At 37.3% G+C, this 18,714-nt stretch overlaps 1 non-coding gene across 1 annotated transcript; it reads left to right on the top strand.

The window, feature by feature from the left end:
* Nucleotides 1-13,390: 13,390 nt before the first annotated feature.
* LOC112699619 (small nucleolar RNA R71) lies at nucleotides 13,391-13,498 on the top strand. The gene has a single exon (XR_003152563.1). It is a non-coding gene; the product is annotated as a small nucleolar RNA R71 (small nucleolar RNA).
* Nucleotides 13,499-18,714: the final 5,216 nt, after the last annotated feature.

The following is an 18,714-nucleotide window of genomic DNA, read 5'->3' as shown; positions in this document are numbered from 1 at the left end:
GTAAGCCCATAATAGAAGATGTCTAACTTCACCCACTCTGAAAACATTTCAGAGGCGCATTTTCTTAGCATCTCTCTGTATCTCTCCCAGGCATCATAAAGGGATTCATTATCTCCTTGTTTAAAGCCTTGGATGCTCAGCCTTAGCTGTGTCATCCGTTTTGGAGGAAAATAGTGATTCAGGAATTTTTCTGACAGCTGTTTCCATGTCTTTATGCTGTCCTTAGGTTGGTTATTTAACCACCTCTTAACTTGGTCTTTTACATCAAATGGAAAAAGTAACAGTCCATAGACATCCTGATCTACTTCCTTATCATGTACTATGTCAGCAATTTGTAAAAACTATGCCAGAAACTCTGTAGGTTCTTCCTGTGGAAGACCGGAATACTAGCAACTTTGCTGCACCATGATAATGAGCTGAGGGTTCAACTCAAAGCTACTGACTCCGATGGAGGGTATACAGATACTACTCCCGTATGAAGCAGTAGTGGGGTTAGCATATGACCCCAAAGTCCTTCTGGACTGTTCATTTCCACTTAAGTCCATAATAGAGAAAGGGAGATGATGTGAATTTATTTTATTATATATAAAAATTTCGAAATAATAATAATAAAATAGAATAAAATAAAGACGGCAATAAAATTAAAAATAAATAAAAATAAAATTAAAAAGAATTTAAAAATATTTTATGAAGATTTTCAAAAAAGTGAGGAGAGAGAAAGTGGTTAGGATATTTTCGAAAAAGATAAAAAAAATTAAAATCTTAAAAGGATAAGATTTGAAAAATTTTGAAATTGAAATCTGAATTTTTATATGAAAAAAAATTCGAAAATATGGCTTAAAATTAGTTAGAAAAGATGTTTTTTTTTGAATTTTGAATTTTATGATGAAAGTGAAAAACACACAAAAGACACAAGATTTAAAAATTTTTAGATCTAATGCTCCTTGTTTTCGAAAATTTTGGAGGGAAAACACCAAGGAACACCAAACTTAAAAATTTTAGGATTAAAACACAAGGAAGACTCAAGAACACCTCGAAGATTCACAAGAACACCAAGAACAAAAGAAAGAACACCAAACTTAAAATTTTTACAAAATCACAATAAAATTTTCGAAAATTAAAGAAAGATTAACAATAAAATACCAAACTTAAAGTTTGGCACGAGATTTAATCAAAGAAAAATTATTTTTGAAAAAAGTTTTAAAAAGGAAGATACCCAATTGCCAAGAACATAAGCCAATGCTCTAGCCAACTGAGTTACAAATGTAACGTGTTTTAATATTGTATATAAAAAATATATTTTTTGAAAACTAATATTTTGAAAAAACACAAGGAAAACACGAAAAATACACAAAATAGAAAAAATCAAAGATCAAACAAGAAAATTTGACAGGAACAATTTGAAGATCAAGGAAAAATAAAGAACACAAATTCGAAAATTTAAAGTATAAAACTAAACTCACGTAAAAATTAAAAATTAATAAGGAAAAATAATATTTTTTAAAAAAATTTTTAAAAAGAAAATAAAGGACTCAAATTTAATGACTCTATAGCAACAAAAATAAATTATTCTTAATCTAAGCAACAAAATAAACCTTTAGTTGTTCAAACTCGAATAATCCCCGACAATAGCGCCAAAAACTTGGTGCACGAAATTGCAATCACACCTTTGCAATCCGCACAACTAACCAGCAAGTGCACTGGGTCGTCCAAGTAATACCTTACGTGAGTAAGGGTCGATCCCACGGAGATTGTTGGCTTGAAGCAAGCTATGGTTATCTTATTAATCTTAGTCAGGATACCTATAGGATTCTTTAGCCTCGATTGTAAAAGATAAAAGAGCATGAAATAAATACTTATTATGCAGTAATGGAGAATATGTTGGAGTTTTGGAGATGCTTTGTGATGAGCGGATAATTTATACGCTTTTTGGCATTGTTTTTAGGTAGTTTTTAGTAAGTTTAAGCTACTTTTAAGGACGTTTTCATTAGTTTTTATGTTAAATTCACATTTCTGGACTTTACTATGAGTTTGAGTGTTTTTCTGTGATTTCAGGTAATTTCTGGCTGAAATTGAGGGATTTGAGCAAAACTCTGAAAAAGGCTGACAAAAGGACTGCTGATGCTGTTGGAATCTGACCTCCCTGCACTCGAAATGGATTTTCTGGAGCTACAAAACTCCAAATGGCACGCTCTCAACGGCGTTGGAAATTAGACATCCAGAGCTTTCCAGAAATATATAATAGTCTATACTTTATTCTGAAATTGACGACGTAACTTGGCGTTAAACGCCGAGTACATGCTGCTGTCTGGAGTTAAACGCCAGAAACACGTCATGAACCGGAGTTGAACGCCCAAAACACGTTACAACTTGGCGTTCAACTCCAAGAAAAGTCTCAGCTCGTGGATAGATCAAGCTCAGCCCAAACATACACCAAGTGGGCCCCGGAAGTGAATTTATGCATCAATCACTTACTCATATAAACCCTAGTAGCTAGTTTAGTATAAATAAGACTTTTTACTAGTGTATTAGTCGTCTTTTGACCACGTTACATCTTTGGTCTCAGTTTTTGTATTATTCTTCATCCTAAGAGGCTATTGATCACGTTTTAGGGGGCTGGCCATTCGGCCATGCCTGAACCTTTTACTTATGTATTTTCAACAGTGGAGTTTCTGCACACCATAGATTAAGGGTGTGGAGCTCTGCTGTACCTCAAGTTTCAATACAATTATTATTACTTTCTATTCAATTCTCTTCTATTCTTATTCCAAGATATACGTTACACTTAACTTTGATGAATGTGATGATCCGTGACACTCATCATCATTCTCACCTATGAACGCGCGTGACTGACAACCACTTCCGTTCTACTCTAGGCCGGGCGCATATCTCTTAGATTCCCCAACAGAATCTTCGTGGTATAAGCTAGATAGATGGCGGCATTCATGAGGATCCGGAAAGTCTAAACCTTGTCTATGGTATTCCGAGTAGGATTCTGGGATTGAATGACTGTGACGAGCTTCAAACTCCTGAAGGCTGGGCGTTATGACAAGCGCAAAAGAATCAAGGGATTCTATTCCAACCTGATTGAGAACCGACAGATGATTAGCCGTGCTGTGACAGAGCATAGGAACGTTTTCACTGAGAGGATGGGATGTAGCCATTGACAACGGTGATGCCCTACATACAACTTGCCATGGAAAGGAGTAGGAAGGATTGGATGACTGTAATAGGAAAGTAGAGATTCAAGAGGAGCACAGCATCTCCATACACTTATCTGAAATTCCCACTATTAATTTACATAAGTATTTCTATCCCTTTTATTTTCTATTTATTATTAATTTTCGAAACCCAAAACCTTTTAATCTGCCTAACTGAGATTTACAAGGTAACCATAGCTTGCTTCATACCAAAAATCTCTGTGGGATCGACCCTTACTCACGTAAGGTATTACTTGGATGACCCAGTACACTTGCTGGTTAAGTTGAACGTAGTTGTGATCACATATACCAAAGAGCCATTAAATAAATCTCATGCAAATACAAAGAGGGCAATCACAATTTCGTCCACCACTTTGTCCTCTGAATTTCAGCTTTTCTCTTGTTCTCCTCTTCACACACGCAAGGCTCCTTCCATGGCAAGCTGTATGTAGGGCGTCACCGTTGTCAATGGCTACTTCCCATCCTCTCAGTGAAAATGGTCCAAATGCTCTGTCACAGCACGGCTAATCATCTGTTGGTTCTCGATCATATCGGAATAGGATCCATTGATCCTTTTGCGTCAGTCACTACACCCAACAATCGCGAGTTTGAAGCTCGTCACAGCCATTCAATCATTGAATCATATTCGGAATACCACAGACAAGGTTTAGACTTTCGGGATTCTCATGAATGTCGCCATAAATTCTAGCTTATACCACTAAGATTCTGATTAAGAAATCTAAGAGATACTCATTCCATCTGATGTAAAACGGAGGTGGTTGTCAGGCACACGTTCATGGATTGAGGAAGGTGATGAGTGTCACGAATCATCACCTTCTTCATAGTGAAGCGCGAATGAACATCTTAGATAGGAACAAGCATGTTTGAATGGAAAACAGAAATAATTGCATTAATTCATCGAGACGCTGCAGAGCTCCTCACCCCCAACAATGGAGTTTAGAAACTCATGCCGTCAAAGATTATAAAGATTCAGATCTAAGAATGTCATGAGATACAAAATAAGTCTCTAAAAGTTGTTTAAATACTAAACTAGTAACCTAGGTTTACAGAAAATGAGTAAACTAAGATGGATAGTGCAGAAATCCACTTCTGAGGCCCACTTGGTGTGTGCTGGGGCTGAGAATTAAGCTTCTCACATGCCTGAGCTGTTTTTGGAGTTGAACGCCAGGTTGTAACCTGTTTCTAGCGTTGAACTCCAACTTGTAACCTGTTTCTGGCGCTGAACGCCAGACTGCAACATGGAACTGGCGTTGAACGCCAGTTTACGTCATCTATCTTCGTGAAAAGTATGGACTATTATATATTTGTAAAAAGCCCTGGATGTCTACTTTCCAACCCAATTGAGAGCTCTCCAATTGGACTCCTGTAGCTCCCAAAAATTCATTTCGAGTGCAAGGAGGTCAGAATCCAACAGCATCAGCAGTCCTTTTTCAGCCTAAATTAGATTTTTACTCAGCTCCCTCAATTTCATCCAGAAAAATACCTGAAATCACAAAAAAACACACAAACTCATAGTAAAGTCTAGAAATATGAGTTTTGCCTAAAAACTAATAAAAATCTACTAAAAACCAACTAAAACATACTAAAATCTATATGAAATTACCCCCAAAAAGCGTATAAAATATCCGCTCATCAACCAATCACCCATACCATATTCTTATGACCATTATGGGCAAGAACCTATAGAACCACCACAACTCTATCATGATTATTACCAAGAACCACCTCAATATTCACCATCTCCATACCCTTACCAAGAAGAACCACCTTCCTACCATGAACTCTCTCTCCAAAATAATGAACCTTCCTACTCACCTCAAGCCCCAATAGATGATCCTCTCACTTTGTTACTCCAAGGACAAGAAGCCATGAAGCGGGATACACTTGAGTTTGTGACCAATTTGACCAAGTTGGTGCACACTTTAACCCACCAATGTTTGAATACTCAAGGTACTTCCGTGACCACATGTGAAAAGTCAAAAGAAGAGCAAAGCATGAAGGAGAAATTGGAGAATCCAGTGGAGAAGGAGGAGTCAAATTTTGTATTGGAACAATTGGAGGAGCCTATGATCATTGAATAAAAGGAAGAAGTGGTTGAAGATTTAGGAGATGTTGAAAGTCCAAGAGAATGTATCATCATGGAGCACTCTTCCAAGAAGCTTGATATTGATGTTGAAGAGGGTGCGCATCCTCTAAGGCATATCGTCGTTGGAGACTTGGAAGAGGTTTATCAAGAGATGGATTCAATCATGGATGAATTTCTATCTACAAGTGAGTCTTCTCTCATTGGACATGGAGTTAAAATTATAGAAGAGTGTGCACAACCTCCCACACCCTTGGTGAGCAATGAGAAAGAGAGTGAATCGAAAGAGAGCTACCAAGAGGAAAAAGGTGGCATGGTATATATCGAAATTGAAGAATATGAAGAGGTTGATCAAGAAATGGATTTATTCATCAATGAATTCCTATCCAAAATTGAATTACCTTCCATTGGGCAAGAAATCGAAGTTCTTGAAGAAAACACCAAGCCATGTGATAAAAGGGGAAAAGTTGAAAGTGAAGAAACTTGTCAAGAGGTGGGGAAATTCAAAGAAGAGCATAAAGAAGTCGACCTTGCATTGTCTAAGTGTGGGGAGGCTCTCCTCTCCAAATCACCATCCAACATAACATTCAAGTGGGCAAAAATCTTATCTTCAAGCTTTACCTTCTCACTTGGATATGGTTTGATTGAAACGAATGGACAACTTAGAGCTCTTTGTGGAATTAAAAGTAAGAACGAGTTGTGTAGTGGTTGGAAATTTGGTATTAGGCTCGTTAAGGTCAAAGCTTTGAGGTATAGGGATTATGACGGGACAAGAACCACTTTGTATGGGTCTAGAAGGAAGAATTGGTGGGCTAAAGAGAATTCTATGTGTCGACGTCCTTATGCCAACCACCCGTACAGAAAAATCATAAAACTCAACTCACGGATGGGTGTGAAGATAAGATATGGGATCTCGGTTCACTATGTGAAGACCAACTATGGGGACTCATATCTTGGGTTGAACTTTGCCCAAGCTTGGTAAAGACGGTTGGAAATTCTGTCAACCAATTGAGAGGCAAAGATCCTTGGAGATTCAAGGATGAGTACAAACATAAGCCACCATGACAATGAGCCCCTCAAAATGTCCAACTTAAGGACTTAAACTAAAAGTGCTAGGTGGGAGACACCCCACCATGGTAAACTCTTTCCATTCTCTTTTAGTTTTCTTTAATAAGTGATTTGAGTTGCTATTGTAGGTAGATTTTCATTTCATATTGATTTGTTTGTATAGATTGGTTGTTAGTATATTGTGCTTATTAGTAAAAGAATAAATCCTAAAATCAAATTGCATTTTTGTGAATTGTATGATATTTGATTGAATAAAGAGTTGTAGGCATTATAGGGAGCTTTTGGGCATTTTTTTCTGCTTTTTGGGCAATTAAAAGAAATAAAAATAAAGGGGAAGAGGGGGATGGCGTGTGCGCGCGCTGTGCGCGTACGCGCCCTTTCGCGAATGCAGCATCATACTTCAAGCCCAAGAGTTGCGCTAACTTTGGGCCAACATTAAGCCCCTAGCTTGGCTAGCAACCCACGCGTACGCACGTTGTACGCATCCACGCCCATGCTTACAACCCCATCCACGCGTCCGCGCACCTGGCGTGTCGCGTCCTTGATTCTAATTGCGCAATGCACACGCACGCACGCTGTGCACACGCGCTCCGATGATGCCACGTGCCCTTCTGGTACATGTTACAGAGAGTTGGGCCAACCTTGGGCTAACACTGTGCCGCGCGCATAATCCCTCCCACGCGTGCGCGCACCTGGCGCGTACGCGCCCTTCGGCCAATATGCACATCGGCGCGTAAGCATGCATGACGCATCCGCGCCGGTAAATAAAAAGAATTTTTTTTCTCATCTTCCATTTTCTTTTGTCCATTGCATTCGCATACATTTATCCTTTGCATTTTCATTTTGTTTTTATAGCTTGTTTTTACTTCATTTTTTTCGAGTTTTTTATTTTAATAATGGTGTTGAATTCTCTTACTCAATTGTTGAGCATTCTTGCATTACTTTGATCCTTCTTGACTTATTTGATATTGTTGGGTGATGAAACTTTTAAATCAATACTTCATCTTGTATGACTCTTGTGTCTTTGTGCATTGATAGGACCTCATATTGTCTTTCATGACCCACTTTTTCTCATTTGAACTTGATGCTCAATATACTCTTCATGCTTTGACTTTAATCTTGCATCGAGCTTAATGATGTGCCTTAGCTTACATTGTTTTCTCACTCACATACTTAGCTACCATGTAGTAGAGAACCACACTCTTACTTGGCATTAGCCCCCGCCTACGTTCTATTTGCGTTGATATCTTTGTTGTAGGCTTAATTTCTTTTCTTTTTTCTCTCCTTTTAGGTTGGTCACCAAGAAAGGGGGAAGGAAAAGTTTCTAAATGGGGCAACAAGCAAGTCATCTGTACAACCTTTTGAAGAAACTCATCAATTGTAGCAACTCATCCACCTTACTCTTCTTTGCATGCACTGAGGACGGTGCAATCTTCAAGTGTGGGGAGGTCGTTCGACCGATCTCCATGGGTAACAATTTCCTTTTCAACACCAATTTTTTATTTTTTTTGTTAGATTAGTTGTTGCATTGCATGATAGGTTGCATGTTAGTTATAGTTTGTACATAATTTACCACCTCTTTCCTATTAGGACAACTTGGTTAGGGTGATGATTTCTTTTCCAAGAAACTGTTTTAGGGCACCCTACCAATTTGAATTTTTTTGATTGAACTTGCATGAAAGAATGTATTTTGGAACAGGTTTTTGAGCTAAGAACACAAGCTAGTGAGATTTGAGCCTAATTGTGTGGTTACATTTTATAACCACTTATTTTTCCTTCTTGTGTGCATTATTCTCTTTCTATGAATGTAATCCTTGATTTGTTTGATTCTTTATGTCCATTATTTTATGTATTCATGCACTTATATGATTGAGTTTCATTAGCTCACTTACCCATATAGCCTACCTTTTATCTTCCTTTGTTAGCCAAATTTGAGTCTGCGATTAACCCACTTGTTCTTATTTTAGCACATTACAAGCCTTAAAGTGGAAAACATAAATGTCTTTATTTGGATCTTTGATTAGCTTAGGCTAGTGTGTGTGTATCATTCAAGTGTGGGAACCTTGGGACATTAGATGAATAAAAGGGTAGTTTTGTATTGTTATTGAAAATATTAGGAATTGGGTACATACTCATGTATTGATCAAATATAAAACCTTATGCATTGGTGCTCTCGTATATAGAAAGAAAAAAACAATGAGAAAAAACCAAAGAAAAAGAAAAGAAAAAAGAAAAATAATATGGAAAAGAAAAGAAAAAATAGAAAAAGAAAGAAAAAGAAGAAAAAGAAAGAAATAAAAAGGGCACAAAATGCCCCAACGTAAAGTCCAATAAAGATCAATGCATAAGTGTTGTGAAATGAAAAGGGATACATGAGTATGTGAAAAAGTGAGAAATGTGTAGTTAGGTTAGAACTTAATTGTATAGGATGTCATAAATTAGGTGGGAAAGTTTAAGCTAATCAAAGATTCAAATCCTAGTACACTGGCCATATATGACCCTACCTTGACCATAGCCCCATTACAACCTAAAGGAAAGACCTCATGATAATTGTATGCATGCATGAAATAATTGTTGATTGTTAGATGAAAAATAAATCTTGGAAAGCATGATTAGGGGAGAACTGAGAGAATCGACCTTATACACTTGAGCGACTAGAGTGCAAACACTTCTGGTGAGGGTTCGATGCTCAATTCCTTAATTCCCGACTTTCATCAACATTCTTCTTGCAAGTCTTCTTGAACTTCATTTTGATATTCGAATGGGTAGGATTCATGAGTCGTCATGGGACCTTAACCCTACTTGTGCATGTATAACTTGGAGGATTGATTTATTTTTAACCAAGTAGGTAAAACCATTTTGCATTTATTTGCATCCATTTAGATAATTGCATATAGTTTAGGTTGCATATAGTTTATTTACATTGAATAAATATTGATACCCTTTGTTTCTCTCTTGGCTTAAGCATGAGGACATGCTTGGTTTAAGTGTGGGGAGGTTGATAAACCCTATTTGTAGGGTTTATCTTGTATTAATTTTTGGGGATTTTATCACCTTTTACCCACATCTATTCAATGAAATAGCATGGTTTTATAACTTCTCCCTTAATTGTGCTTAAGAGTGAAAACATGCTTTTTAGGACTCAAAATAGATAAATTTAATTCACCTTGATTCTATTAGATGCCTTGATATGTTTGTTAAGTGATTTCAGATTTAGGAGGCAAAGATTAGATCAATGGAATGAAGGAAAAGCATGTAAAAATGGAGAACTCATGAAGAAATGTAGGAATCGCAAAAGCTGTCAAGCTGACCTCTTTGCGCTTAATCAATTATAACTTGAGCTACAGAGATCTAAATGATGCGGTTTTAGTTGCGTTGGAAAGCTAACATCTGGGGCTTCAAAATGATATAAGATTTGCCATAGTTGCATAGCGTATAAGGGCGCGCACGCACACAGTACGCAAATGCGCCGATGGTGGTACATGATCCACTTAATGCAACTCGTGGCCAGCGATTTTAGAAGCCTTGTGGGCCCAATCCAACTCATTTCTGATGCTATTTAAGCCAAGGATTGAAGAGGGATGAGACATCTAGTTACGCTTACTTGAGTTTAGCTCAGTTTAGTAGTTAGAGTTAGTTTCTAGAGAGAGAAGCTCTCACTTCTCTCTAGAATTAGGATTAGGTTTAGATTAGAATTTCTAGATCTAGGTTTTAATTCATGCTCTTTTCTACTTCTACTTCTCAATTATTTGTTGTTACATTCATCATTCTTCTATTCTTTTGTTGTAATTTCCTTTATGTTGTTTTTATACTTTGTTGTAGATCTACTATTGTTCCTTCTCTTTTGTTTCAATTCAATTTGAGGTAATTCATAATAATTGTGTTTCTTTTGATTGTTGTTGTTAATTCCTTGCAATAATTGTTGTTAGATTCTATTCTTGTTTTCAACTTACTTTGCTTTTCTTTTATACCTTCCAAGTGTTTAATGAAATGCTTGGTTGGATTTTAGTATAGATTTTGTTCCTCTTGGCTTTGGCTGAGTAATTAATGACTCTTGAGTTATCTAATTCCTTTGTTGATTGATAATTAGAAGTTGCTAATTGATTTGAATGCCTTTAACACTAGTCTCTCCTTTAGGAGTTGATTAGGACTTGAGAAATTAAATTGATTCATCCACTTGACTTTCATCCATAGTTAGAGGTTAACTAAGTGGTAGCAATGAATAATTTGTGGTCACAATTGAGGAGGATGACTAGGATAGTACTTCTAGTTCTCATATCTTGCCAAAAGCTTTGTTAGTTGTTAGTTTATTTTCTTTGCCGTTTATAATTCTTGTCTAAAATCTTAAAAATCCCAAATATAACTCACAACCAATAACAAGACACTTCATTGCAATTCCTAGGGAGAACGACCCGAGGTTCAATACTTCGGTTTATAAATTTTAGGGGTTTGTACTAGTGACAAACAACTTTTTGTATGAAAGGATTATTGATTGGTTTAGAAACTATACTTACAACAAGAATTCATTTGTGAAATTCTATACCATCAAAAATCCAATCGTCACTTGTCCTCGAGCAAAGGAAGAAAGAAGGACGAAGAAAAAGAAGAAATGGAGGAGAAGAAGGGGAAGAAAGGTTCGGCCAAGGAGAGGAAAAGTATATATGATGTTTGAAAATGAAGGAGTGATGAGGGGTTTATATAGGAGTGGAAAAGAGGGGTGTTCGTGAGTGAAGGTTGGGTTGGGAGGGAAAGTTTTTGAATTTTGAATGGTGGGGTAGGTGGGGTTTTCGGGGAAGAGTGGGTGGATGTGACTGGTGAAGAGGTGATAGGGAAGAGAGATGGAGGTGATTGGTGAAGGGTTTTGGGGGAGTGTGTTATTGGAATGTATGAAGAAGAGAGAGATTGAATTGAGGTAGGTAGGGATCCTATGGGGTCCACAGATCCTGAGGTGTCAAGGATTTCTCATCCCTGCACCATTCTGGCGTGTAAACGCCCCTTTGAGTGCCAATCCTAGCGTTAAATGCCAGGTTGCTGCCCATTTCTGGCATTTAACGCCAGCTGGGTGCCCTTTTCTGGCATTAAACGCCAGTCTGGTGCCCTTTTCTGGCATTAAACGCCCAGAATGGGGCCAGATTGGGCGTTTAATGCCCATATGCTACCCTTACTAGCATTTAAAAGCCAGTAAGCTCATCCTCCAGGGTGTGCTATTTTCAATGCTATTTTTTATTTTTGCTTTTATTTTTGTGACTCCACATGATCATCATCCTAAAGAAAACATAAAATAACAATGGAAAATAGAAATTTAACATAGATAAGTAAAAATTGGGTTGCCTCCCAACAAGCGTTTCTTTAATGTCAATAGCTTGACAGTGAGCTCTCATGGAACCTCACAGATACTCAGAGCATGATGATGACCTCTAAACACCAAACTTAGAGTTTGAATGTGGGGGCTCTGTTTGACCCTGTATTGAGAAAAGCTTTTCATGCTTCTTCTCCACGTGTATAGAAGGAGATCCTTGAGCCTTAAACACAAGGTAGTCCTCATTCACTTGAAGGACCAACTCTCCTCTGTCAACATCAATCATAGCTTTTACTGTGGCTAAGAAGGGTCTTCCAAGGATGATGGATTCATCCTCATCCTTCCCAGTGTCTAGGATTATGAAATCAGCATGTATGTAAAGGCCTTCAACCTTTACCAAGACATCCTCTACAAGCCCATAAGCCTGTTTCTTTGATTTGTCTGCCATTTTCGGTGAGATTCTTGCAGCTTGTACCTCAAAGATCCCTAGTTTCTCCATTACAGAGAGTGGCATGAGGTTTACACTTGACCCTAGGTCACACAGAGCCTTCTCAAAGGTCATAGTGCCTATGTTGCAAGGTATTAAGAACCTTCCAGGATCCTCTTTCTTCTGAGGTAACTTCAGTTGAACCAATGCATTTAGTTCACTGATGAGCAATGGAGGTTCATCCTCCCAAGTCTCATTACCAAATAATTTGGCATTTAGCTTCATGATTGCTCCTAGATACTGAGCAACTTGCTCTTCAGTAACAACTTCATCTTCTTCAGAGGAAGAATACTCATCAGAGCTTATGAATGGTAATAGAAAGTTCAATAGAATCTCTATGGTCTCTAGATGAGCCTCAGATTCCTTTAGTTCCTCAATAGGGAACTCCTTGTTGGCCAGTGGATGTCCCATGAGGTCTTCCTCACTGGGAATCACTGCCTTTTCCTCCTCTATAGGTTCGGCCATGTTAGACGTGAAGATGGCCTTGCACTCTCTTTTTGGATCACTTCTGTATTGCTTGGGAGAGTACTAGGAGGAGTTTCAGTAACTTTTTTACTCAGCTAACCCACTTATGCCTCCGAATTTCTAATGGAGGACCGTGCCTCAGTCATGAAACTGAGAGTGGCCTTAGATAGATCAGAGACTATGTTTTCTAAGCCAGAGATGCTCTGCTCAGAATTCTCTGTCTGTTGCTGAAAAGATGATGGAAAAGGCTTGCTATTGCTAAACCTATTTCTTCTACCATTATTGTTGTTGAATCCTTGTTGAGGCTTCTGTTGGTCCTTCCATGAGAAATTTGGATGATTTCTCCATGAAGGATTATAGGTTTTTCCATAGGGTTCTACCATGTAATTCACCTCTTCCATTGTAGAGTTCTCAGGATCATAAGCTTCTTCTTCAGAAGATGCTTCTTTATTACTGCTGGATGCATCTTGCAATCCAGTCAGATTCTGAAAAATCAGATTGACTTGCTGAGTCAATAATTTGTTCTCAGCCAATATAGCATTTAGAGTATCAATCTCAAGAACTCATTTTTTCTGAGTTGTCCCATTGTTCACAGGATTTCTTTCAAAAGTGTGCATGAACTGGTTATTTGTAACCATTTCAATGAGTTCCTGCACTTCTGCAGGCATTTTCTTCAGATGAATAGATCCACCTGCAGAATGGTCCAATCACATCTTGGATAACTCAGATAGACCATCATAGAAGATACCTATGATGCTCCATTCTGAAAGCATGTCAGAAGGACACCTTTTGATCAATTGCTTGTATCTTTCCCATGCTTCATAGAGGGATTCACCTTCCTTCTGTTTGAAGGTTTGAACTTCCACTCTAAGCTTACTCATCTTTTGAGGTGGAATGAATTTAGCTAAGAAGGCATTGACCAGCTTTTCCCAAGCGTTCAGGCTGTCTTTAGGTTGTGAGTTCAACCATATACTAGCTCTGTCTCTTACAGCAAAAGGGAAAAGCATAAGTCTGTAGACCTCGGGATCAACTCTATTGGTCATAACAGTGTCACAGATTTGCAAAAATTCAACCAAGAACTGATGAGGATCTTCTAATGGAAGTCCATGAAACTTGCAATTCTGTTGCATTAGAGAAACTAATTGAGGCTTAAACTCAAAGTTGTTTGCTCCAATGGCAGGAATACAAATGCTTCTCCCATAAAAGTCAGGAGTAGGTGCAGTAAAGTCACCAAGCACCTTCCTTGCATTGTTGTTGTTGGGTTCGGCCATGGCTATTTTGTCTGCTTCCTTTTCAAAATTTTCTGTCAGGTCCTCTTCAGAGTGTTATGCTTTAGCTTCTCTTAGCTTCGTCTTCAATGTCCTTTTAAGTTCAGGATCAGCTTCACAAGAATGCCTTTGTCTTTGTTCCTGCTCATATGAAAAAGAAGAGAACAAGAAGGTATGAAATCCTCTATGTCATAGTATAGAGATTCTTTGAGGTGTCAGAGGAAAAAAGGAATAGATTGATGAGGTAGGTAGAGAAGATTTCGAACATATAAAGAATGATAGAGTCCGAATTGCTAATTGAGGAGAAGTGTTAGTCCGTAAATAGAAAGATATGGGAGAGAGAGAATTTTCAAAATTTTTTTTGAAATAAAAAGATATTAGAATTTAAAATAATTAGTTAATCAAAAAGAATTTTGAAAAAGAAGTTAGTGGTTTTCGAAAATTAGAGAGAGAAAAGTAGTTAGGTGGTTTTAAAAAGATAAGAAATAGTAAATTTTTTTTAAAATCAAACAAAAAGTCAAGTAGTTAATTGAAAAAGATTTGAAAATCAATTTTGAAAAGATAGGAAGTTAGAAAAAGATTTTGAAATTAGAATTTAAAAAGATGTGATTTGAAAAAGATATGATGGAAAAAGATATGTTTGAAAAGATATGATTGAAAAACAATTAAAAAAAAGATTTGATTTTTAAAATTGATGACTTGACTAACAAGAAATTAAAAGATCTGATTCTAAAATTCAAATATTGAACCTTTCTTAACAAGAAAGTAACAAACATGAAATTTTTGAATCACAACATTAATTGTTAGCAAGGATTTTCGAAAATATTAAAAGAAAAATGAAAAAGATTTGATTTTGAAAAGGATATGATTGATAAGAGAGGATATGAAAAAGATAAGATTTTGAAAAATTAGTTTTAAAACATGAAAAATTGAAAAAGATTTGAATTGAAAACAAAATTACCTCCTTGGTGCTATCCTGGCGTTAAACGCCCAAAATGGTATCCATTCTGGCGTTTAACACCCATTTGGCTACCTCCTTGGGCGTTAAATGCCCAGCCAGGTACCCTGGCTGGCGTTTAAACGCCAAAAATCCTTCTTTACTGGGCGTTTTGAACACCCAGCTTTTTCTCTGTGATTCCTCTGCTGTATGTTCTAAATCTTCAATTCTCTGTATTATTGACTTGAAAAGACATAATTTTGAACTTTTTGAATTTTTAATGATGAGAGAGAAAAACAAAAAAATGAAATTAAACATGAAAAACTAAGATCAAAACAAGGAATGCATGCAAGAACATATTTTTGAAAATTTTTAAGAAAAGAAAGACATGCAAGACACCAAACCTAGAAATTTTCATACTAGAGACACTAACAATTTGAGAATGCACATGAGAAACAACAAAAGACACAAAACAAGAAAATTTAAAGATCAGACAAAGAAAATCATCAAGAACAATTTGAAGGTCAATAAAGAACACAAGAACACACTTTCGAAAAATGCAAGAAGAATAAAGACATGCAATTGACACAAACTTAAAAATTGACACTAGACTCAAACAAGAAACCCAAAATATTATTTTTTTTGTTTTATGATTTTATAAATTTTTTTGTATTTTCCAAAAATTATTTTGAAAAAGAAAATAAGAAACTCAAAATTTTAAATAAGAATTCCAGGAATCATGCAATATTAGTCTAAAACTTCAGTCTAAAAAGATTAGACATGGCTAGCCAAGCTTTAGCAGAGCATTACATACAACAGCTAAATTGATGGGAATCAAAAAGGCTCCTGTGATGATAAAAGCATCATCTGAAACTCTAGAATTCATTCTTAAAAATTTTGAAGAAAAAAATAAAAAATAAAAATACCTATTCTAAGCAACAAGGTGAACCGTCAGTTGTCTAAACTCGAACAATCCACAGCAACGGCGCCAAAAACCTGGTACACGAAATCGTGATCTCACACACTTTCTTCACAACTCCGCGTAGCTGACCAACAAGTGCACTGGGTCGTCCAAGTAATACCTTACATGAGTAAGGGTCGATCCCACGGTGATTGTCGGCTTGAAGCAAGCTATGGTCATCTTGTAACTCAGTCAGGCAGATTCAAATGGTTATTGGATTTTGATAATTAAAAGACAAATAAAACATAAAATAGGATAGAGATACTTATATAATTCATTGGTAGGAATTTCAGATAAGCGTATGGAGATGCTTTATTCCTTTTGAATCCCTGCTTTCTTACTGCTTTCATCCAGTCATGCGTACTCCTTTCCATGGCAAGCTGTATATTGGGGGATCACCGTTGTCAATGGCTACCGTCCGTCCTCTCAGTGAAAATGGTCCAGCTACGAGTTACGTAGGGCTAATCATCTGTCGGTTCTCACTTGTGTTGGAATAAGATCCAATGATCCTTTTGCGCACTGTCACTGCGCCCAGCACTCGCAAGTTTGAAGCTTGTCACAGTCATCCCATGCCAGATCCTACTCGGAATACCACATACAAGGTTTAGACTTTTCGGATCTCAAGAATGCTACCAATTAATTCTAGCTTATACCACAAAGACTCTGATCTCACGGAATGGAAGGCTCTGTTGTCAGGAGAGGCAACCATGCGTCGTGGACCAAGAAGGCAAGAGATATACATTCAAGCTTGTTTTCAAGTAGAACGGAAGTGGTTGTCAGGCACGCGTTCATAAGTGAGAATCGTGATGAGTGTCACCTGATCATCACATTCATCATGTTGAAGTGCGAATGAATATCTTAGAACAAGAATAAGCTTGAATTGAATAGAAAACAGTAGTAATTGCATTAATTCATGAGGAACAGCATAGCTCCACACCTTAATCTATGAGGTGTAGAAACTCCACCGTTGAAAATACATAAGTGATGAAGGTCCAGGCATGGCCCAATAGCCAGCCCCCTAAACATGATCAAGAGATCAATAGTGATACAAAGATAGTTTCCAAAATGATCTAAAGATCTCCCGATATAAATACAAAAGTAAAAGCTCCTATTTATAATGAACTAGTAACCTAGGGTGTACAGAAATAAGTAAATGATGTAGAAATCCACTTCCGGGGCCCACTTGGTGTGTGCTTGGGCTGAGCATTGAAGCTTTCACGTGCATAGGCTTTTCTTGGAGTTAAACGTCAGCTCTGGTGCCAGTTTAGGCGTTTAACTCTAGCTTTTATGCCAGTTCTGGCGTTTAACGCCAGAAAAGGATAAAAAGTTTGCGTTTAAACGCCAGTTTGCGTTATCAAAACTCGAGCAAAGTGTAGACTATTATATATTATTCGAAAGCCCAAGATGTCTACTTTCCAACGCAATTAAGAGCGCACTAATTGGGCTTCTGTAGCTCCAGAAAATCCATTTCGAGTGCAGGGAGGTCAGAATCCAATAGCATTTGCAGTCCTTTTTCAGCCTCTAAATCAGATTTTTGCTCAGGTCCCTCAATTTCAGCCATAAAATACCTGAAATCACAAAAAAACACACAAACTCATAGTAAAGTCCAGAAATGTAATTTTTGCATAAAAAATAATAATTATATACAAAAACTAACTAAATCATACTAAAAACTACCTAAAAATAATGCCAAAAAGTGTATAAATTATCTGCTCATCATCCTTCCATTATTGCAAGCTTCCTCTCCATCCTCTAAGCCATTCCTATCCTGTAAAGCCTGAAATCATTGAACACACAGATCACGGTATCGAATGGTAGAGAATGGGAATTAAAATACACAAATTATAGGCTTAGGAATTAAGTTTTCAACCATAGAACAAAACTAGGAAGGAATTGTAAAACCATGCAATTTGTATGAATAAGTGTGCAAAGGTTTGATAAAAACCACTCAATTGAGCACAAGATAAACCATAAACTAGTGGTTTATCACACCCTTTGGAGGCAGTAACAAGATAAGAACCCAGAAGCGAGAGAATCGACAGTTTAAGCCCTAACACACATCCACACAGAAATGGCAAGAAAACCACTGTCATCAAATGAATCGCACAAAAATCATAAAAAAGATACAACCTTTTTCAAATTAACAGTTACCATTCAAGGCTTCAAACAAGATTCAACCAAAAGATCTACCCATAAAAAGTCATATGAAAAGGGACAGGGACAAGCGTTAAATCAAAAAATGCTAGAATGGAATCAAGATGCGCATTACAGCAACAATCAAGCACAACAACGCAGAAAGACTCAAACTTTCCAACACGAATCAAAACAAGGTCAAAACTTTTTAAGCACAAACAACACAAGCATGCAGAGGAAATGGTATGGAAAATAAAAAATAAAGAGAAGAAGAAAACCAACCTGCAGAGGAGAGAAGACGATAATTGGTCAGGAACTGAAGCAAACGACCGAAACGACACCAACAATCACTTTTCGGGTAAAAGAAAGGGAGGCACGAAGATGCAAAAATAGAAGGGTAAGGAGAAAGAAGAAATCGCAACAAGCAAGGAGACGAGAAACTGAAAGAAGGCTTTGAAATTCAAAAATGAGATACAAAGAGGGAAACAAAGGAAACGGCAAAGAGTTAATGAGTTTTTAACCTTCCCGCATTTCTAGGAAAAGCGCAAAACGTGCACTGAAATTAAAAAGGAAACGTTCCGCATTCAAAGTCACTAATAGGAGATCCTACGACGAGATCAATAAAATGCTCGAGCTCGACTTCTCCAAAAGGGGTCAAAATCTAAAAAAGACACGACCTCAAAAGAAAGACCAAGCTCTAACAGGGCACTGTTCATTCCCTGGGTTAAGTTATGCGACCTGGGCTGACTTCAGAAAAAGTGACTGACCTCTTCAGATCCGGCTCTTCGACCT

Source organism: Arachis hypogaea, chromosome 6 (genome assembly GCF_003086295.3).
Source record: "Arachis hypogaea cultivar Tifrunner chromosome 6, arahy.Tifrunner.gnm2.J5K5, whole genome shotgun sequence".
Lineage (NCBI taxonomy): Eukaryota > Viridiplantae > Streptophyta > Magnoliopsida > Fabales > Fabaceae > Arachis > Arachis hypogaea.
The sequence above is the reverse complement of the archived record's forward strand: the minus strand, read 5'-3'. Positions and strand labels throughout refer to the sequence as shown.